This window comes from Pleurodeles waltl, chromosome 5 (assembly GCF_031143425.1).
Source record: "Pleurodeles waltl isolate 20211129_DDA chromosome 5, aPleWal1.hap1.20221129, whole genome shotgun sequence".
Classification (NCBI taxonomy): domain Eukaryota; kingdom Metazoa; phylum Chordata; class Amphibia; order Caudata; family Salamandridae; genus Pleurodeles; species Pleurodeles waltl.
Genome location: NC_090444.1, coordinates 1,335,148,971 through 1,335,172,341, shown reverse-complemented (window position 1 = coordinate 1,335,172,341; position 23,371 = coordinate 1,335,148,971).

Genomic DNA, 23,371 nt, shown 5'->3' with positions numbered 1-23,371 from the left:
GCAGAGGCCCCATGTAAGGGGCCCCCAATGGCACAGAAAAAAAAAATGATACTTACCCAGGATTGGGTCCCCCATCCTTTGATGTCCCTCTGGTGTGGGTGAGGGTGTTCCTTGGGTTTGGAGTGGGTATCTGTTGGCCCATTCCATGGTGTTTAGCCATTGAAATGGATCCATAGGTCCCCTAATGCCTGGTCAGAACCAGACGTTAAATAATGGCGCTAAGCAGGCTTAGCGCCATTATTTGGGTCCACCTACTCTGTGCGCATCATTTTTGCGCCAGAGTATAAATAAGGTGGCAGGGGGTTAGCGTGATAATGTGGACGGGAACACCTACCTTGCATCTAATTAGCGCAAGGTAGTTTGCTGCATCCACAATATGACGCTAACCCTTATATTTTGACTCTAGACGGTCTGGCACCAAAATATAAATATGGAGTTAGCGATGCACCATTTTTGCATCAAAAATGTTTACGCTAAAACAGCGCAAGAAGAGTATAAATATGTCCCTTATGGGAATATTTATGGGTTTTGATGCAAAACTGCGTTAGTTTTGCAGCAAAATCCTTATCTCGGGCTAGCGCCATTCCATAGCAGCAGACGTGCGCCATATTCATGGAATGGCACATGCTGGCACCAAGGATGGGCTAGCGTTTTAAAAAAAGATGCTAGCTGGGGGGGTGGCGGGATGGCGGTAGGGAAAAAGGCACTACGGGTCAGAAGTTACACTAGGGTGGTTAGCAGCAATAAATATGGCGATAACCAGTCTAGCGTCATTTTCTAACACACGAGCACCCAAAAATGTCTCCTGTCATGCCCACCACTCAGATGGCCAGCACAGGGGACCAGTGTGCCCTGGGCATGGCCATAAGACCCAGTGCCAGGCAGGGGGCCCCATGTAAGGGGCCCCAATGGCACATTAAAAAAAACATGAAATAATAAATAATTGAAATACTTACCCATAATTACCCAGGATGGGGTACCCCATCCTATGGTGTCCCTCTGGTTTGGGTGTGGGAGTTGCTGGGGCTTGGGGTGGACATCTGTAGGCCCATTCCATGGTGTTTGACCATGGAAATGGGTCCACAGGTACCCTAACGCCTGGTCTGACCCAGACGTTAAATAATGGCACTAAGCAAGCTTAGCACCATTATTTGGTTCCGCCTCCTCCGTGCGCGTCGTTTCTGCGCCGGAGTATAATTAAGGCAGTAGAGGGTTAGCGTCATGTTGTGGAGAGGAACGCATACCTTGCATCTAATTAGCGCAAGGTAGTTTGCCGGATCCACAACATGACGCTAACTCTAATATTTTGACGATAGACGGGTCTAGTGTCAAAATCTAAATATGGAGTTACGTTTGTGCTGTTTTCGCGCAAAAAATGACGCTAAAACGGTGCAGACCATAAATATGGGCCTTAGTGTAATAAAAATGGAATACAATTACCTAAAATATGCTCTTACATGGCAGCTGAGGTAAGTAAAAAATGCTTTTAAATCCATGTTGTGTGCGTGCTTGCAGGTGAGAGTGTGTTTATATGAGAGAGTGTATGTAAGTGGGAATTTGTTCGTATGTGTAAATATGTGTGTGTGGGTGAAGGTGGAGGTCAAAGGGCATGTGATGTCCTGTCCGCTACAGCTAGCATTTTGGTGAATTGGCGTCCATGCCAGGGACTCTGGGTAAGGCACATAGAACTTCACCTGGCAGGTCTTCTCTGAGTCTTGTAGCTAAGAAGCTACAAAAAATATCAGTCCATACTTCTAACTAGTTCACATTTTTAAGAATTTCAAAATTATGAGCCAAAAACGAAATCGAAAGGCAAACCCGGTATTAGGCTCGCACAGGTGTGGAAGGAAAAGAACAATTAGAGGATGTTAACGGCGTGGCCCCATTCACAGGGGCTTATTTCCGATGACTGGTTACGATTTCCTCATTAAAATCCACAAATAGATCGGGCGAACATGAAAAACAACGAGTCTTTGCTTTGACAACAAGAGCGGACATGTCGTGGGATGCGCCATGTTTGTTCTTTTACATACAAATCGGTGCAAAATATGAACTTTCACGATCTTTCAAAAAGCATGTAGGGTCATGCAATTGAGTGACATATACACCATAGAATATTTTACACCGATGTATTTTTGCTGTGCCAAAATCCACTGCCGCCCTACGCAGTGGCATCATAGTACTAAGGGCCATATTTATACTCCGTTTGCGCCGAAATTGCGTCGTTTTTTTTGACGCAATTTCGACGCAAAACTAACGCCAACTAACGCCATATTTATACTATGGCGTTAGAGGCGAATAGCGCCAAAGTTCCCGGAATGTGCGTCATTTTTTAGCGTGAACCCCTTCCTTGCGTTAATGATATGCAAGGGAGGCGTTCCCGTCTAAAAAATGACTCCCAGGCCTTAACGTGGTATTTATACTCCCGGGCAAAAGAGACGCCCGGGAGTTGGCGTGGCTAAAAACGGCGCATTTGCGCCACTTTTTAACGCCTGCTCAGGGCAGGCGTTAAGGGGCCTGTGGGCTCAAAATGAGCCCACAGGTGCCCTCCCATGCCCCCAGGGACCCCCCCTGCCACCCTTGCCCACCCCAGGAGGACCCCCAAGGATGGAGGGACCCACCCCAGGGACATTCAGGTAAGTTCACGTAAGTATAATTTTTTATTTTTTATATTTTTTTTTGGTGGCATAGGGGGGCCTTATTTGTGCCCCCCTACATGCCACTATGCCCAATGACCATGCCCAGGGGACAGAAGTCCCCTGGGCATGGCCATTGGGCAAGGGGGCATGACTCCTATCTTTACAATGATAGGAGTCATGTTGATGGGGGATGGGCGTCGTTAAAAAATGGCGCAAGTCGGGTTAAGACGATTTTTTCGACGTAACCTGACTTGCCCCATTTTAAGACGCCCATGCGCCATTTTCCCCCTACGCCGGCGCTGTCTGGTCTACGTGGTTTTTTCCCACGCAAACCAGGCAGCGCCGGTCTGATTGCGCCGTCTAACGCCATTCCATAAATACGGCGCCCGCTTGGCGCTTCAGAATGGCGTTAGACGGCGCAAAACTTTTTGACGCTAAACTGCGTTAGCGCAGTTTAGCGTCAAAAAGTATAAATATGGGCCTAAGGGCCATATTTATACTCCGTTTGCGCCGAAATTGCGTCGTTTTTTTTGACGCAATTTCGACGCAAAACTAACGCCAACTAACGCCATATTTATACTATGGCGTTAGAGGCGAATAGCGCCAAAGTTCCCGGAATGTGCGTCATTTTTTAGCGTGAACCCCTTCCTTGCGTTAATGATATGCAAGGGAGGCGTTCCCGTCTAAAAAATGACTCCCAGGCCTTTACGTGGTATTTATACTCCCGGGCAAAAGAGACGCCCGGGAGTTGGCGTGGCAAAAAACGGCGCATTTGCGCCACTTTTTAACGCCTGCTCAGGGCAGGCGTTAAGGGGCCTGTGGGCTCAAAATGAGCCCACAGGTGCCCTCCCATGCCCCCAGGAACCCCCCCTGCCACCCTTGCCCACCCCAGGAGGACCCCCAAGGATGGAGGGACCCACCCCAGGGACATTCAGGTAAGTTCAGGTAAGTATTTTTTAAATTTTTTTTAATAATATTTTGTGGCATAGGGGGGCCTGATTTGTGCCCCCCTACATGCCACTATGCCCAATGACCATGCCCAGGGGACAGAAGTCCCCTGGGCATGGCCATTGGGCAAGGGGGCATGACTCCTATCTTTACAATGATAGGAGTCATGTTGATGGGGGATGGGCGTCGTTAAAAAATGGCGCAAGTCGGGTTAAGACGATTTTTTCGACGTAACCTGACTTGCCCCATTTTAAGACGCCCATGCGCCATTTTCCCCCTACGCCGGCGCTGTCTGGTCTACGTGGTTTTTTCCCACGCAAACCAGGCAGCGCCGGTCTGATTGCGCCGTCTAACGCCATTCCATAAATACGGCGCCCGCATGGCGCTTCAGAATGGCGTTAGACGGCGCAAAACTTTTTGACGCTAAACTGCGTTAGCGCAGTTTAGCGTCAAAAAGTATAAATATGGGCCTAAAGCTTTACATTTACACATTCAGCATAACGCAATTTCTGTGCAGTGTGCTTTAGTAGCTTCGGCAGGTCTACGGCAACGTAAAATGTGTTTTGTACTCTCACTTCACCACTACTACTCTTCTGATCTCCACTGGCTTTGTTTTGCGCATTGCGCGCCCACCCCCCTCCCATACTACGTCTGTTGATTGACGTTCGATGCTATTATGCGCAGGGGCGTAGCTTCTGGGGGAGGGGGGAGGGTGTTTGGGGTGTTACCCTCCCCCCCCAATAAATTTATTTTCTGGTGAATAGATGGGTACAGGTGCTTTCAGTTAGGTATGGTGAGATGTGTCGGATTTCACCTGGGATTTTGCATAGGCACTGACAAAAACAGACACACAAACACACACTCTCTTTTTCCGTTTTGAAAGCTCTAAAAATGTTGATTATTTTATAAAGTTTTGTGTTTTTCTCCCTTAGTACTTACTCATGACAGTCGGTATTCCTCTCCCTTTCCAGTGCCTTTTAATCTCTTCTTATGCGCCCTGCCTGTCCTATAATGTATTTTAACATTATATGCTAGCGTGATTTTCAGGAAATCTGAAGCTCCCCCCCAAAAACAATCTCACTGCCCCTAATTATGCGACCCTCGGCTTCAAAGCTGGAACCTCCAATGAGAGTGTTTTTAATAATATTGCCTTCTTAGGGATGACAGGTTCTCTCATTTGGTCATTCAAATATATAATTGTCCTGGTAATTGACTTCAACAAAAAAAGATTATCATCCCTTGACCTTTAAGTAGAGAAAAAGCGTACAGGACCATTTTTTCACATTTCATCAGATGTGTCAAGAGGGTTGGAGAAGCTTCGGAAGGACATTAATTAATTATCCCTCCTTCTCATGGAGGGATGTATTTTCCAATTAGTAGATGGGAAACATCTACAAAACATGAATATATCCTCTTTCTGGCGTTTTTTAATGAATGAAATAAAGGAAGATGAATTCAATGTACATATGATTTCCTCTCCCTGGCTCATTTTGATTCCCGTCCCTGGCTTAGAAAAGATTCACGCAAGACTTCGAATAAACCCTTAATTAATATTTACATCCTATTTTAACATTTTTAACTCTCTCTTCCCAGCCTTTAACGTACCTGTCCATGTTTTCCTAATAACATGTTCGTTGGAGTGAGATGTTAACGTGGAATGGACCGTTCTGACTACAACCTGGTGTGTATGTAAAGTGGAAATCCCTGTGGGTGGAAGGAAATGAGTGAATTAGCCTTTTGTTTATTCGAGTGGCGCTTTGTGCATATTCTGTAATCTGGCACTACTTATTCCACTTTAGGCAGACATGAAACATTTGAGGGGTGCTCTTTTGTGCTGCGTGTGTCTTCGGTTGGTATTATTTGGCAGGCGGCGAGGTTCATGTACCCAACAGAGTTGCACTGTGGGTGGCACTAGGACTGTTGGGTCCTTTACCTGGAGCTTTTAAGTCAAACTTGGCAGCGCTGTCTGCAAGACGTGTTGTACCAGTATACGCTTTTAACCACGACAACTCTTGCCATTAGTTCTTTGTTGTGTTTGTCTTAAATGCTTCACCTTTATTGGTGCATTGTGCTAAATGTCCCTCCGTTGTATGCAAAGCTCCCGCCCAGGGCGTTTCCCCTAAGAGAACATTTTTGTTGGCCATCACACTATGTCAGTCTTCCTCCTGTTCCAGTGTGTGATGTCCTGCCCCCTCCTCCCGTCTGGTTATTGTGAGGCTTTCCATGTACCTAAAAACTCTCTGTCTATCACTGCCTTATAAGGGTGGTCAGACCCATTATAGTGCCTAATGCTATATTAACTTATAGCTTAGCTCCTCGTTCCTCTTAAATCAGTTGTTGCCATTATTTGTCCATCGAATCCTTAACTCTTTACGGCCCACTGTCGTGTTTGGGTGCTGAAATTAAAGCCTGTGATGGATGGGGCTGTTGGCAATAAACATATTGTCAGGTACGTCAGGTTAGTACATAATGCACACTTTCCAATTGTGCTTTTAATGCAGCCAGGCGCTTGGATCTCATAACGAGTCTAACAAGTGCACCTTCGAGTCCCCGAATGCTCTTTGTGGGGGACAGGGCACGATCTGGAAAGCCATGCTTTTCTGGATGTCACTGTAGAGTTGCTCACCCCCACACGTTGTATTTGCCATGTGACTTAACTGAAGGTGGTCCGTTGAGCCCTCCCTTGGTCATAGTAGTAGGTAACTACCACCGCCACGAGGTATGGTGACTGATCTTTGAAAGCAGGGTGTGACTGAGTAGTATGCTGTGTAGCTCACTTGCACCACCACCACTGTCTCTAGCATCACTAGAGAAGACTTTGTTACATACGTAATCTGTTCACTTCCTCGAGCCAAGAGTCTTTGCCACAACCAAAAAGTACTTCCTAATCCTTCACCATTGGAGGGCACTCGATGGATCCTTGCCCAAACTAAAAAGGTGTCACTTGTCCGCATGGTTAGGGAAGGGACCCAGCTGGATGGTAACATCGAGGAGGTGCAATCAAAATGCAGTAGGACATTGCTCAACTCTTGTCATGTTACAACCCCCAGTGTCTTTACTGCTTCCTCGTACGAGGCACTCTTTTGTGGTTGACATTGAGGCCTGAGCTCAGTTGTGACTTTGGGGTAACTAGGTTTTGAAGAAAGTGTTTGGAGGGGGTGGCTAGAATTCCAGTAGTTTGTCCAAGGCTCTTTATGTCATGGGAACGTTTATCCTGGCGTTTCTGGCTAAGTGCACGGCCTGACCTAGTGCCCATTCTAGCCTACTCAGGCTGAGTCGGCTGTTTTCTGCATTAGCCTTTGTCTGGTATTCCATTGTTGGATGTGGCAGAAAACGGGAGGGCTGGGCTTCGCTCTGGTAGTGTAAATGCACGAGGAACAAGGCTGGCACGTCTGGGGTGGCTTGTGGTGGGAGCAAGCCTTTTTCCAGTTCAAAGATTGCATGCGAGCACTTGCCACTTGGGTGGGCCTGAGCAGTGCTTCAAATGGAGTACCCTGGTACTGAGTACTTGCACCTGAATTTAGAAGGATGAGTAGCTGCACTTCTCAGCAAGGTGGCAACACATCAAATTGGAAAGCAGTACTACTTCTCAGGGGCACACATGTACACCAGCATGTTTATGTTGCCGTTTAAAACTCAAGCTTCAGTACGGTTATGGCAACATAGACAAAACCGAAGTCCTCAGTTTTTACCAATAGTTGACTGTTCTCGCCCATGTTGGCCAGAATACCTTGGACCACCGAGGACTTCACCCCTTTCAGACTGCGATCTCTGTCACCTAGTGAGACTTTTTTTTGCTTCATGTTGATGAGCTCTCAAATACCATATTTTCGTTCCCAGGATAATCTGTAAACTGCTTCCTGTCAACGCACTCTTGCACCTGCCCTGCTCATCATTATGTCTCGCTTCTACTACTGAGGCAAGCCAAGTCTGCCAGCCTAGTCATTTAACATAGGTGTAGAACGTGTGCAGGATGTAGCAGCTCACTCGATACTTGTCCTAAGTATGAACCAAGAGTTAATCACCTTGTTGACTACTTTCTGGGAACGTCTAAAGGCTTACTTGTTTTTAGTCTGACTCCTCGACAGTAGCGTCCCTCTGGTCTTAGTGCCAGGTTAGCACGCTTTACATGAGTGAAATTAAAAGCCCGCATCATCTATTAAATGACGTGGGCAAAGGGATATTTTATGCACACTTTGACGCCTGTTCTTTTACATGACATACAGAAACAATGAAAATGCCATTCTTTCATACATTAAAATGCGCAACAATTAACAACTACTGCACTGGATGAAAAATATTTTTTGTTGTAAAAAAATGTGTGGAATTTTCTGATTGCGTATCTTACACCATAGTGAATTCTGATTATATTACTTGTTTTTCTGAACCGCTTGCTACCACAAGCATGTCATTTTGTAGGGTTAGGTGACTGTATTACCTAAGTAAATGATACTGAAGTCATCGACCTCGTAAGGATGAAATAATGAAGTGTCTCTGCTCATTCAAACTTGCAACCTACTCAGGTTGCATTTGAATTCAACGAACGGTTAACTCACTTGACTATGCAATAGCTTCCAAATATAAACTCATTGAGTCTTGCCTCTAGTGGAAGTGTACTGAAGTCTAAGACTGCATGCAACCATACTGTAAAATGTAGTGTGATTTCTTGCAAATTCCTTGTGTGTTTTTTGGCTGTATCTTGGTTATATATAATATATTAAATAATAGCAACATTTTCATATTTTGCTGCAGATAGAGGAAGAAAGGTGAACGGAAGTGCTTTAGTTATATGCAGGGCCACTGGAATTATGTGGCAGAGAGGACCAATTATGTGGCAAGGTACACCAATTTCTGTGGCAAGGAAAGTCCAGTTATGCATTTACACCACCAATAGCTCTAACTTAAGAAAATGCGAGACCTATTACATTGAAAATGCTTGTTTTCTTTGACAAGGAGGGCCACAGTGAGGCTCGAGCGGCTTGAGGCTGTGAATTGTTGTGTCTGGCTCCAGTGCTCTCTCCGGGTCTTTCACGTCTGGGTAGGACTTCATAACACCTGAAAGAAAAGGAACTACTAGCATTTACTGCTCCCCCTACACACGGTGCCAACAAGCTTCTGCTCCAGTAGTGATGGTGAAGGTAAGTGCTGTACGCTCGAGCGTGACGTTGTTCTCACGTTACGCTTGCCCTAAGTTTATGCTTGTATAAGCGGTTGTTGTATTGGAATAGCCACGAGCAGGATGCGTCGTGTAATGCTCATGCCTATTTCAGATAATGCCTTCCACGGGGGAAAGATGAGCAGTTGTGCTCGTGGGAAGGCGGTGTACTTTTGAAGGGGAGCGCTGGGGGATATATACAGGAAGATGTCAGTTACTCAGGGAGATGACTGACTTACTGAGACTGTGCACATAGTGCTGGAATAAACCGGATATTAGCGGAATCTTTGGATGGGCTGGAGGCATTTTATTTAGTGTGAGTACTCACTTTTGTCACAGTAAGGACACACGTGCACAAGACTGTGTTATCCCCCGCCCTTATTAGGTCAAAGGGAATGGGCACTCTCCACCAATGTTCGCAACCCAGTTGGCCAGAAGACAAGTCACCTACCTTGACCCTATGACCATGGAGGTCAAAGCACCATTCCACACCTATATAACACTAGAATCAAAGAGAGGCCGCACTCCAGAGCAAGAACGGGCATGTCATGGGAGGAGCCTCCATGTTTGATCCTTGGGCACGTGCAAATCAGTGAAATATATGTACTTTCATGATCTCTTTAGAAAAACGTGTACAGTGATACAGTTGAGTGACTTATTCAACAAAGAATATTTTACACTGATGTCTTTTGCTCTACCAAAATCCACTGCCTGAACAATGACACAGCACCAAGCTTTACGTTGTCAATAAAACATAATACAATTAACATGTCTCTCTCTACAGGGTACCTTTTGTAGCTTCGACAAGTCTACAACAATATGAAATATCGGTTTAGTTCGGTCACATCTTCACCCCTATTCATCTGATGTTTACAGATTTTCTTTTGAGCCTTACCCACCCATTCCCCAAAATAGGACTGTAGGCTGGTTGAAGAGGCCACAAAGGTCAAAGCACCCGTTTAAACCCGTATGTCACTAGAACAAGCTCCTCCAACAAGCAGCTCGTGAGTTACTGGTAGTTTTGCAGCTACCTCTCAGTAGCTCTCCTGTGTTCAGTCCAGCATACTAAATTTGAAGCCTTTGCTTGGTTGAATTATTATTTGTATACCACCACTGAGAGTATGCATTCCAGATGTAAATGTGTGTATTTTTAGAACTCACAGGCTGTTTGGAGAAAAATGGACGAATTTCTAAAACATATTTAAAGTTGATATTTGTGTGATAAATCAAGTGAAAATGGGAGACTTATTACTAATGTTATTACCTATTTGCAGGGCATTAAAGCTATGGCTGTTACAAATTACTCATGCAATGGCTTTCCAATTTCACAAAAACGTTTTACACTAATATTGGCAATCCTGACTGATGCACTAAGGTGATCACTGCTGACAACCTTGCATATGGTGGACACTAGTGTAATTTTATCTGATGTGGTCACTGTTACAGCACTAATTGTTGCTTGGGATGATTTTCATTAAACATAAGTAGCTCTAATTAAAGAAAAGATTAGAGATCCCTGCACTAGAATCACGAAGGCCTCTTTTGTAATAGTGCAGCCATTTTAAAAGCACTGCAGAGTTCCTTGTATGTCCAAACGTTCTCAGGCAACAATAAAAGTGCTGAGATAACTCTGGTGAATAATGTAGAGAGAAATTGGATTTTGTCCAGTAGCAGTTTTGATTCATTTAAGGTAGAGCAAAGGGTTAATATGCCTGCTGCAGAGAACTTGTACTGTGTCGATCACAGAACAGTATTTTATGTGCATAGCTCAGTGAAATACTCCTTTTGTCACAGAGATCCTTTTATTATTGTGCAATTCATAATAATAATAATAATCATCTACAAGAGCTCCATCAACGTCACTACCTCCACCGAAGACACCCTCCTCGCCGCCGAACACATGCACTTCCAGATCCACACCGACCCCAGGACAACCCTCAGAGGAACTCTTGTCTACAGGCCCCCTGGCCCACGCGCCCTATTCAGCGAATTCATCACAGACTTCATCTCTCCGCACGCCCTAGCCTCGCCAGACTACATCCTCCTCGGAGACCTGAACTTCCACCTGGAGAAGAACAACAACACCAACACCACCACCCTGCTCGACAACCTCGCCAACCTCGGACTCAAGCAACTGGTGAACACCCCCACCCACACCGCTGGACACACGCTAGACCCCATCTTCTCCGCCAGCAACCACGTATCCTTCAGCCACTCCTCCGAGATACACTGGACCGACCACAGATGTGTCCACTTCACCTTCAGACGCAAGACCCACCGCCTTCGCACACAACCTATCACCCGCAGACCCTGGAACAAAATCTCCACAGAACAGCTACTCTCCACTCTCAACCATAACCAACCTGCCATCACCTCCGACGCCACCAACGCAGCCCTCAGCCTCACACAGTGGATCACCAACTGCGCCGACAACCTGGCCCCCCTCAGAAGCCACCCAAGACAGACCAACATCAGGAAACCTCCTTGGTTCACAGACGCCCTCAAAGAATCCAAGAAAACCTGCTGTACCCTCGAAAAAACCTGGCGCAAAGAACACACTGCAGAAAATACATCAGCCCTCAAAATCGCCACCTGCGAACACCACCAGCTGATCCGCTCCACCAAAAGAGCATCCTTCAAAGAGAGACTGGACAAGAACACCCACAACAGCAAAGAACTCTTCAACATCGTCAAAGAGCTCCAACTCCATCACGCCCTCACAAGAACTCTGCAACTCCCTCGCTACCTTCTTCCATCGAAAGATCACCGACCTACACGAAAGCTTCAGACCACAGATCCCGCCGACCACCACGGAACTCACAGCCCCAACCATCACCCTCAACGCCTGGACATCCATCAGCTCCGAAGAGACTAGAACCACCATGACCACCATCCACTCCGGCACCCCCTCAGACCCGTGCCCACATCACATCTTCAACAAAGCTGACACCATCATCGCCCCCTATCTCCAGAGCATCATCAACAGCTCATTTGCATCTGCCACCTTCCCCGAGAGCTGGAAACACGCGGAAGTCAGCGATCTCCTGAAAAAACCTACGGCGGACCCCAACGACCTGAAGAACTTCCGCCCCATCACGCGCCTCCCCTTCCCGGCCAAGGTCATCAAGAAGGCCGTCAACAAGCAACTGACCAACTTCCTCGAAGACAACAACCTGCTCGACCCCTCCCAGTCCGGCTTTCGGGCCAACCACAGCACGGAAACCGCCCTCATCGCAGTCACCGATGACATCCGAACCCTGCTGGACAACGGAGAAACAACCACCCTCATCCTCCTTGACCTCTCTGCTGCCTTCGACACCGTCTGTCACCGCACCCTAATAACCCTCCTCTGCTCCACCGGTATCCAAGGACTGGCCCTGGACTGGATCATCTCTTTCCTCTCGGACCGATCCCAAAGAGTCTACCTCCTGCCCTTCCGCTCGTAACCCACCGAGATCATCTGCGGCGTCCCACAAGGCTCCTCGCTCAGCCCTACTCTCTTCAATGTCTACATGAGCCCCCTCGCCGACATCGCTCGCAAACACAACATCAACATCATCTCCTACGCCGACGACACTCAGCTGATACTCTCCCTCACCAAAGACCCAGCCACCGCCAAAGCCAACCTGCAGGATGGAATGAAAGACGTCGCAGAATGGATGAAGCTCAGCCGCCTGAAGCTGAACTCGGACAAGACGGAAGTCCTCATCCTCGGAAACTCCCCGTCCGCCTGGGACGACTCTTGATGGCCCACGGCCCTGGTCACCGCACCGACCCCCTCAGACCACGCACGCAACCTCGGATTCATCCTGGACCCCCTTCTCACCATGACCAAGCAAGTCAACGCCGTCTCATCCTCTTGCTTCCACACACTTCGCATGCTCCGAAAGAGCTTCTGCTGGATCCCCGCCGACACCAGAAAAACTGTGACCCACGCCCTCGTCACAAGTCGCCTGGACTACGGAAACACACTATACACAGGAACCACCGCAAAACTTCAGAAACGTCTTCAGCGCATACAAAACGCCTCTGCACGCCTCATCCTCGACGTACCCCCCCACAGCCACATCTCCGCCCACCTGAAACACCTGCACTGGCTACCCGTCAACAAAAGGATCACCTTCAGGCTCCTCACCCACGCACACAAAGCCCTCCACAACAAAGGCCCCAAATACCTCAACAGCTGCCTCGCCTTCTACACGCCCACCCATCAACTTCGCTCTACCAGCCTCGCTCTCGCTCTCGCCGCCGTCCCTCGCATCCACTGAACCAACGCTGGAGGGAAATCCTTCTCCTGCCTGGCAGCCAAGACGTGGAATTCCCTCCCTGCCCACCTCAAGACTACCCAGGACCACCTCGCCTTCAGGAAGCGCCTCAAGACCTGGCTCTTCGAGCAGCAGTGACCCCCCACCCCCCTAGCGCCTTGAGACCCTCACGGGTAAGTAGTGCGCTCTATAAATACCATGATTGATTGATTGATTGATAAATCCCAATCATAATTTGGCACAGTGAGCTATGAACTGCCATCAAACAGCTTCATGCAAACTGCATGACACAGGTTTTGTTAAAAAGGATTTGTTTGGGTAGAAATAAATTGTTATTAGTAAAGTCAACCTTAACCACTGTGTTACATTCTTAATCCTGAGTTTATGCCTCCCTAGACTAAGCACACTTAAAAAATGCCCTATGGATGACATGTGAATCCCATACTCTGTAGCCCCTTTTTTCCTATGTAACATATTTTGTACACTGATTCACACACATATGATTTATTGTCTCTGTATGCGTGTGTGATGTAAAGTTCTCCAACACCCTACGGTGGTAAGAGTGGCGCTATAAAACAAATGACATAAATATGAGACAGGACTATGAGAGGCACTGTTAGAGGGTGATGGTGAGGGAATCATTGAAGAGCCCCAATAAAGATTGTCATATCCTGGTGCTCTGTATGTTCACCATTTACTATGCTTTACAAACTAATTGAATTGAATATATTATTAAAAATGTGCTTCAGAATGCACCTTTTTACAATTTATTGGGTGGGGGAGAATCCACCCCCCACCAACCCCTTGTAGTGGTCAGGCTCGCCCACTATATGCTCTGTGGGGGCTTGTCTGACAAAATTTGTCAGAGCTGTTTTCGGTTTCTATTTCGACCCTGAGCCTCACTTTGCCCAGGGGCAACTGCTCATTGTGTGGAGACTTCAAAGGAGAGGGCTATGTTGCAGACTTCTTTTTACTACTTTTTACTACACATTTATTTCAGAAATGGGGACTAAATATGTGTTCCTTGGTATTCCTCAGTGCTTGATTGCTTATTTCTACTGAGTAGTATTGTTTTTGAATGGTTGTTACAGGTCTGAAAGGCGGTCTGAAAAAGCCTTCGGTCCATGGAACATAAAATTTACGAACTGCGAGGACAATGATCACAGAAAGAAATAGTGAGACCCTTGTAATGTATTACAGTATATTTTGCATTATGTTCGCAAAAGAAGACTTGAGCTTAATGGAAAAATCAATCTGTAATATGTGCATTTATTACAGAATTATATGCACTGTGTAACAAAATTAATTCTATGTGTACTTTAGCAGTACATTCTTCACCATAATTAAATAACAAAGACCAAAATGTGAATGGAAAGTAGGCCGTGTAAAACGCATAAATTCAATGCAAGCAAGTATCGTCTGCTTTGTTTGGTTCGCGTCTACTGTTATGGAAACAGATCCTGTATGTACTAACGGATAATGTTCCAAAGCAGAACTTGATGCGCAAAACGCTGTAAGTGATTAATTGTTGCGCATTTTAATGTATGAAAGAATGGCATTTTCATTGTTTCTGTATGTCATACACGCCAATGACTAATTCTAAAAAACATTGGGAGATAGATTGCATGTGTGGCCTACCCTTCCTTATTGTTTGAGCCTGACAACTGAGTGCAGTATTAAAGGCCCTCAAAGTTTCTCTCGACAAAATAGGTTAATTACCTTGAAATGGCAGGGGTCCCCAAGGAGCAAAATAAGTAACAAAGAGAGGTTCCAGGCTAACTGGAGAATGTGTTGGCCTTTCCTTGGTGGTCTGAAGAGAATCCCATAACTTCCATTCACATGCTCATGCCAAACCTTATTATTAGGCGAAAATGTAAGTTAAATGTTACATCTAAACTAAAAAACACACTGATCTTCACCAGTTATAGTTAAGTGAAGAAGTTGCAACTCACGTCCCTGCCATGCACGGTGTTGTCATCAATGAAGTAATTTCAGATGTAGCATTGATATTATCAATGATGTCATAGAACACGTCATAAGTGAAGTAATTTGTGAGGTCATGAGCAGTGCATGGCAAGAGTGAGTTATAGTCTCTTTAGTGCAGGTTGCAGCAGGAGAAACGCCCCTATTTAGGTCGTGCATAGCAGCGCGCATACCCTGCTTTTCCGACGTGTTGGTAGGTATCTGGGCTTTTAACAACGCACGCCCCATCACTATCACTCGTTCGTGAGCTTGCCCTTCCAAAAATCCTTCAATGACATTGGTAAATGGTGTACATTTGTCCACCCTTGGGGAGGTTTTGATAAATCCTTGGCTATCTCACCTGTTACATGGCTAATTGCACTTTTGAAGATAAGTTTGACTGTGAGCAAACTTCTTTTTCCTGTTGTGTCTCTACTTATCGCTGATGCTCATGGCGGCGGTGGTGCTGTGAATCGGCTTGCTTATGTGAAACGGTTTTACTTTTGATTTTCAAATTATGTGGCAAGAAAAGTCCGGTTAGGAGTTTACAACGCTAATAGCTGTAACTCAAGCAAATGCAAGACTCATTGCATTGCAAATGCTTGTTAGACTTTCTTATGCCATTGTCCTTTGACAAAAAACAACCACACTCCATAACCCGCTGTCATTCATTATTTATTTCACTATGTGACACAGCGTGAATGTCCTAATCTCCCCAGACGCATTTTGCTCTGTTGTGGCCTTGATCACAGGATACTTGACCACAATAGTAGTTGTACACCGTCTGTAAAGGTGTGTCATATCCGGATACTTCTCCCTCTTGATGGGAGCTGTAGTCTTTGCATCCAGTGAAAGACAAGGTGCGATTAGGCGAAATTCATTCTTTTTTAATAGTCTTTAAAACTAGAACGAAACACTTGTAACGATCAATTAATTGTTGCCAGTTTTGTTGCAAAAAGCTTCAGTATTTTTCACCATATTTTAATTTTCTACAACATGTTACACTTTGTTGTTTTAAGTTCTTAATGTGCAAGTACACACATCCTATTTCATGTGTCTCCTGATTACATGTGGATCTCTCAGGTAAGTTGTCAAACCATGACGGTATGAGAGTCAAGTCTCCCCCCACCTAGCTGCTTGTACAGCAAAAGGTTTCCTTTCCATTATCGCTTGTACTGCTGTGTTGTGGATATTGTAATTTTCTGTGCTGTGCGGGCTTATTGTGCAACCCTGCCACTGTATGATGGTCATTGTGATTTCCACAGCCAGTGTGCATTAAGGTGAAGATGTGTGTAGGTGGCTCCTCTACGGTGGCATGGTGGCTTCCTTCCCCTGCTTCCTATCAGTGTGCATGCCATTGCTCCTGTTTACTGAACCCAGCAAATCCAGGTTGCTGACATACATTGACAACATCAAAATGTGAGTAAATAATGTGTATTACATGGTGTGGTTGTGTGACCTCATCATGCAATACAATTACAAGCCCTTCAGGACCAGCAGGTATAGTTTGTTAAACCCTCTAGCTCAATCCTGGGTTCCTGTGGATTTGAGCAGCAAGTCTTAGACAAAGGCAAGTGTAAATCATTTAAACAGCACCAAAATAATTGAAGAATAAATACACAAGCCACTCAAGAAATCCAACATCAATTTATAACAATAGACTGCATATTTATGCATTTTATGACATCAGTGGGTTCCAGAGATATAGATTTTACAAGGTACGGTAAATATGCACTTTTTGACTTAACTGCGAACAAACTTTGGTAAATTCAACAAATTTGACACTTGGAGCTTGGTCAAGTATCAATGTAGTTACTTAGAGTTACTTTAGGTAAACAGCTCCAGCAGGGAGCCAGTCAAGTGGGGCCAGCAAGGTTCTCCAAAGCAGTTGCTTCAAAAGTAAAAGACATTCTCAAGAAGTTCCAGGCACTTTTGTCCACTCTGCATTCAGTTCTAATGGAGGTGGCCCTGATGCAAGGGATACAGGATGCTGAAGATGGTCAAGGATGCCATTGATGCAATGCAGTCGATGGGGCCTACGTGGCTATTCCTCAGTCCACAAAGAGGGTGAGGTGGATCCAGCTACAGGTGCAATATCCCTGAAGTCCTATTTGTCCTGGCAAAAGTCCAGTTACCACTGGACTACCAATCACCCTGTATCGCGGTCACAGCTAAATCCTTCATTGGGTGATGACTTGCTTTCTGGGTGACCAAGCTGCATTCTGACAGCTCCTCTGGTCCAAGAGACTCACATGCAACTTTCAGCATTGGGTTCTGGTCTCAGCTGGTGCACAGCAATGAGAAACAGCAGCCTGGAAATTTGGGCTACCAACTTGCCCCAGCAGGCTTCTTCAGCTGTTGTGGGTTGGTGCTATGAACAGGTCAGCTAACTGGCCCTTGGATTCCCTTTTTTTGGTTGAGCTATGGAGATGACTTCTCCATAAGCAGGACACAGCAGACACAGTCCTTTTTCTTTGCTAGCCATCAGGTACAGTAGGTGAAGTACATGCCGCTGCAGCCTCTCTTTGCCGGTCCCATGGTGTAGCAGGGCAGTCCTCCTTCATTCCTTCTTGCAGTCAAAATGAGATCTGAGTGCCCTGATTATGCTCAGAAAATGCCCTCAGGGTAAACTGTGGTTGGTAGCCAATGGACTACCATGGTCCTTTCCTCCTGATGACCACTTCCTGTGAAGTGTGGCATCTGGCTATCCCAAGGTACACTATTCTGCCCACTTCCAACATGGCAGAGATGCTCTGTTGCCATCCAGAGCTTCCTAGCTCAACCCAGCGGTGTGGCTACCAAGAAGGCTACACACCCCACCCCTGAACAAACGGTTTAGCAACTGGTTTCATTTTCCCTATCTCTAGTATAAGCCTGCCTATGTAGACAATGGAGCAGCCCCTCTCCCAAGTGTTACCCATTTGCCCTTCAAAGGCGGTTTCTACTTTAAGGCTCAAGCCTGTGCCAACTCCTGTGTAGCTTCTTGCAGAGCAGATAACACCTCTCTCTACCGTAGGCTTCTATTGTCTCCTTTCCTGGGAGTCGTTAGCACATCTTCCCAGGAGAGCAGAAAGCTGTCTTGGGGACAGGCTCCTTGTGCAACTGTTAAGGGCACATATTTAAAGGCACAAAGTGGTAAACTTTGTATAAATTGCACACTGCCACATATTACATAAATATTGACTTGAAAATCAAATAGGGGTTAATGTATCGAGTTGTTAGATATAATGGTGTATCAACATTGGTCGCACCATTCAGGAGTTAGCACAACTGAGCGGACAGTGTGTGACCCTGTACTCGTCAAAGGAGCAACCAATTGTCTCCACAGTAAAAACAACAGTTTCACATTTTTACTGCTAGAACATGTATACGTACATGTTCTGACTGTGGAATATGCTGCACCCTGTTTTAGAGCTTGGTAGGTCTGCTATAGGGTTGGCTTACCCATATTGCAAAGGGAGGTTTGGCTTTGCCATTGCTTTAAATGGCAAAATCAAGCTAGCAGTTTAAAACTTCTCTTCCAGTCTGCAATGGCGGGCTGGAAGGCTCATTCTACTTGTGTCACACACCGGTGCACAACCAGTGCTGCAATCGCTAGGGTGGCCTTCTAACTTACACGCCCTGGGAGTCCTGGGTACCATATATTAGGGACCTATAGTTAAGTTTGCCTATGCCAATTGGGTATAGCCAATGTGACATACATGTTTTGGAGTCAGGGCACTGAGGTCTGGGTAGCAGGCCCCAGTGAACTCTCAGAATAAAAAAACAACATTATTACAAAAACTTGGGGGTGACTACCCCAAAAAGAGGCATTTCACTCTTTTGTAAATACGGTGTGGAAGAAAGGCCTCGTTAAAGCCACCTTAGAGTAAAAAAAATGACACTACGACAGTGCAAGGTGGCACTAGGGACTTGTAAATCATCTCCATTGATTGTTTTTGTGCAGGAAGGTGTCCCTTCCCACACAAAAACAATCACCCTTACAACGCAGACACCCTTGCACCGAGGTGCAAGGGTGCCTGCATTGGTGCATGGCAGCCAATTGTGCGCCAGCGCAGTGGAGGAGGACAGGAATGTACCATATCTTATAGGTACAGCACACTCCTCCCTTTTTCTTTTGATGCAGGACAGCACAGCAAGAAGGTTTGCATCGCTGCACTACACCAAAACATTCTAAATGAGGCCCTGAGTGCAATGCTCACAGAGTCCAGCAAATGATGAATGTTTCTCTTTACTGTCCGGTGCTCGAGCATTCTTGATGGCATTCTCTAGCCAGTGCTTTGTAAGAAAGCCCTCACATGAAATGGCGTGTTCCAGACAATCAACCTTTTCACAAAATGCCCCCACTTCTTCATTGTTAACATAAGACGATTCTTTTTCAGTTTTTTGTACACTTCAAATAAATGACTGCTGTTCAATTTCATTGTCAGAAAAAAATAATATGTCATCTTTGTGGCATTTCACAAAGGGGTCAAAATTGTTAAACAAGTGATATGTATTGCCTGTTGAACGCCTGATGCCTCAGAGGCCAACCCAAAAGGTATCCTTTGGTATTGGAAAATGCCTTGCAGCATCAGACAGGCAGTCAGGGAATGCGACTCTGGAGAAAGAACAACCTTCTTGTAGGCTTGTCATAGTTACAAGGTGGAGAAACTCTTACCCCATCCAAAGTGGCAACTAATTCATTGATGGGAGAGGGTGGCAATCTACCAGTATTTTGAAGTTTATTGTCCATATGTCCCCTCACAACTATAACTTATTGTCCTCTTTTCTGGCCAAAACAATGGGTGAAACCCACCCAAAAAACTCAATTTCTTCTATTCCCCCAGATGAGGTCATCCAATAATCCTTTCAACGTATGCTTTACATCAGTAGCACTCCTCTAAGTTTTTGGTTCACAGGTCTAGCATTCTTCCTTAAATCAGTTCTATGACCAAATCCCTTCAATGTCCCTAAACTATTAAAGAATAATTTTGGGAAATCGTCCTTTATCTTTTCTTCATCTGATGAACACCTACCAACTAAAACCTGTTTCTTGCTCATGGGATTGACATTTGTACACCTTTAACAGCAACATACATCTTAAGCTCAGCAGACCCCTCTTTGAACTGTAGGTCCACGTGAAAAAATCCAATGGCATATACATTGCTGCCATCAAACGTCTCCTCCACAATATTGAAAGGCTCAACGTCTTCCAATAAAAGCAACCCTGTAAATTGTCATAAAAAATGCTTGTTGGTGATAATAGTCCACTGCAAACCTGAGTCAGGCATAATGACAAGATTATTTTCTAAAACTGCAACAGAACACTCTGAGGGAGAGTTCACACTTGCTTCTACCTATTCACCAACATTTTGGCTAGCTAAAACCAACCAATAACTACATTCAGACTGGGACAAATATTCAAACCATGGCAAAATGCCCCATCTTCCCACAACCCTTGCAATCTTCCCCACTATAACGCCTAACTTAAAAGAGAAAGAATGGTTCATACCACCACATTTATGACACACTAAAGTTTTCTGCTTTATATGACTACTATTCTCACCACCTAAACTATGATTGCTCACACTACATACTTCAGCAGTCACACAAATTCTCTATATTCCATTCAGTTATAGCTTTTAGTAATTTCTCTGACAGTTCAATGAAATTGGTGGTACCAACAATGTCTAAGAGACTGAGATATGAGTTCTAGTAGCCATAGTAGCTCCTAGTTTTTTTTTTGCTCCTGACATTGACAGTGATTAGACAACATCCTCAGAAACTCAACAAATATCTCTTCCTCCCTCTGGGTACCTGTGTATACTGTTGACCTGTTCCAAAGGCTAAGCTAGTGCTGAACCTCTCCTCAAGCCTCAACAATTGTTTATCTAACTCATTCAGTTCAACTTGCCCTCCTGGGAGAACAGAGCAGGGCAACATCCAGAAAACCACTTGCTCTTAGAACCGAGTCAGAATAGCAGTGTATTCTTACAGCATTCATTATTTACTTTATTTCCTTCTATGGCTCACATATAGGTCATTAACTCTTCCTACCACAATTCATCATGGTATGGGAGGCTCTTACTTAGCTTTAAGAAAAAGAGGTGGCATGCCGAATTGCATGATGTACTAAGTACTAAAAACTATCAGTACAAACAAAATAACAATGAAGGACACTAAAAGTTTGGTTAAACCCTTGTTTACTACAGTATACACATGTTCATCATGGGGCTATTTAAGTTGAGCATGAATATAGCATTCTTCCTTCACTTCTAATTATAGTCAACAATGACATCCTAACTTTATATTACAAAACTGTGTTTGATTTTAGATAAATGATTCACCCCAAACACGTGCACTACTGTCACTTGTTATAGTCACCCTGGCATGCAGTCCTTCAGATTTTAAAATGTATGCTTTTCACATATCTCCAAGTCACATGTGAACATGTCCTTTGCACTTATGATGATCGACATAATAATGATGAAGCTGTGACAGTACTTGCAGTTAGTCGATAAGAGCCATAATATATGTGAGCAGCAGCTCATGAGGATTAGGAGGCACCTTTGCTCTTAGGTGCAGATTTAAAAACATGTTTTTTCTTTATTTACTTTCCAGCACAAAGCTTGTACAGCAACGGAAAGTTGTCTCAAAGTAATGCAAAGCAGCACTTTGCGCTGCTTAACTTTTCTCTGTGTCAAACAGGTGTTCCATAGATGGTACATGAGTGCTCCCCTGCAAGCACCGATGTTTTTGAGGCAAAACCCTATCTACTAATAACAGTAGTCATGGTTTTGCACCCAAAAAAAATGCCACTTGAAGCAGGCGTTAAAAAGAATGGTTTTATTCCTCCTCATTTTTCTGACCTTGCATGTGTGCTGCACTATATAGCACACATCCGAAGTTGAAAAAGCTTTCCACTTTGTCTAGGCATATTACTTTTTACTGAAAGGGTAACCACCCAGTACAAAACCTTTGCTCAACAGCATTATTGTGCACCAGTGCTGGGGAGAGAGCAGGACAGTGCCATATCATAGTACATATGGGGCTCTCCTGCTCTCTCCCGGTCACAAAATGCAGCTCAACAACTGGATGCTGTAGTGTGTTCAGTGACACATTTCTAAATCCGGGCCTTTGTACACTTGCTTAGAAACATTCACTGCACACTGCACTAAAATGAATATGTGAAAACAAAAACACTTCCACAAAGGCATGCTTGTGCAGTTGCACACTACTCCAATGTGCAGAAGCAATGTTCCCACCGTAGACAAAGGTAGGACATGCAGAATTCCAGCTCTAGTCACCACAGAGGATCCATTGAAGCCTAAAGGGAAACACCAAACCTGCATGGGTGGAGTTTGGCTCAGACAGAGGGATGTTTTCCAATATTGCTTCAAGCTGCCATTTTGAAAATACCCAGAATATTGTGATGGGGTTCTGACAATTAATGGGTCGCCACCTGGCAGTGCCAGTTAGGGGTAGAAGGGTGATGTGACATCTCTATGGTGGGTATGGACTTCCACTTTGTGGAATTTTCCACTTCCACGTTTAATCAAGGGAAGAGCTTTTGAGAAAAGAAGAACCACAGACAAGGAAAGGGATGGACAAGCTTGCTAATGAACCACTGTCCGGAGTGGAGGGCACTCCAGTCTTGTAACCTTTGGCTTTTGTTAGACTCTGTCTCCATTGCTACAGTCACTAGCTCCCACCTCCCTCTTGGGAACAATACAGGTCGTACCTGCTGAGGGGAATGAAAGAAGGAGGTCAGCTTTGACCTTTGTGGTCCTAACTGTGGGGGCTCTAGGAAAAAGTACTTCAAGATTCTACTGGCTACACAGTCACCCGACAAGTAGTGGAAGGCCTGGGAGTGAGTTGAGTGCAGGCAGGAAGAGTGTTATACCAGATAGCCATGGGGTGCTGTTGCACAAAGATCTCTGATAAGGTGATTATCAATGTTTAAGACAGGAGCGAAGGTCTGGAACCATACAACTCAGAGCTGCTGAGCAGAAGGAAGTTTCCAAAGGATGTCAAAAGCTTATTGGAGACATCTCACTCTCCCTTTAAAAATTGGCCTTTAGGCAGTGGTGTCACCAGCGATTCCACAGTCAAAGGAGCCTCTGCACCTGAGTGGCTCAGTGAGGAATAAAAGGCCAAAACGCTCATCTCTCTGCTCCCTGTGTCCATGTCTTAGGGTGCACGAGAGCCTGCTTCCCCCACCCACAAGGGCATCACAGTTCTGTGCCTCATGAAAGGCAGAGGTGGAGGCAGACAGGGTAACAAAGAAGAAGCTCGCTTGCCGCAGGACCTAAAGAGGAATACGCTGAGCAAGTGATGGGTAGCCATGACCATAACCTTATAGGATTTGGGGGCTCCCGTGTGGTCCAAGGAATTAAGTGTGTACTATGCCCTCTTAAGGC